We start from the raw sequence: 466 nt of genomic DNA, 5'->3' as shown, positions 1-466 counted from the left end.
GGCACCTGGCTGGGGTCTTATGACCCCTGCCACCCTCAGCGCTCCTTCCTGCCCATGGCAGGGGGTCGGACTGGATGATTTGTTTAGGTCCCTTCTGACTCCTTGATTCTATGATTCTAAGTCCTGGACCATCACTGGTATAACATCACTCCAACATTACCATTTCCACTAAAGCAGAGTTTATAAATTAGTCAAGTCTGATTGTTTGTGGGGGAGAGGAGTCAAGATGTCATCATGGAGTCAAATTGTAGGAAAAAATTTAAAAGGCACAGGATTAAATAATAACTTGTTTCCCGCTTCCCTCCCCCAATCCTTGAGATATTATTATTGTCAGTTATTGTTGCTTAATTTATTGTTAGGCTTCTGGAATGGTGTCTTTATAGATGAGGAGGTTAATTTTGGCGGATTTCATTATAGTTTCATAGTTGGTAGGGTCGGAAGGGACCTGAGCAGATCATCAAGTCCG

At 43.1% G+C, this 466-nt stretch overlaps 1 protein-coding gene across 4 annotated transcripts in view; it reads left to right on the top strand.

Moving 5' to 3' along the window:
• BBS2 (Bardet-Biedl syndrome 2) overlaps positions 1 to 466 on the top strand; it is a 28,185-nt gene that overhangs the window by 848 nt on the left and 26,871 nt on the right. The gene's annotated exons all lie outside the window — the stretch shown is intronic.

Source organism: Gavialis gangeticus, unplaced genomic scaffold (assembly GCF_001723915.1).
Source record: "Gavialis gangeticus isolate Ggan-Ray unplaced genomic scaffold, GavGan_comp1, whole genome shotgun sequence".
NCBI lineage: Eukaryota > Metazoa > Chordata > Crocodylia > Gavialidae > Gavialis > Gavialis gangeticus.
This window is presented reverse-complemented; position numbering and strand designations above follow the sequence as displayed.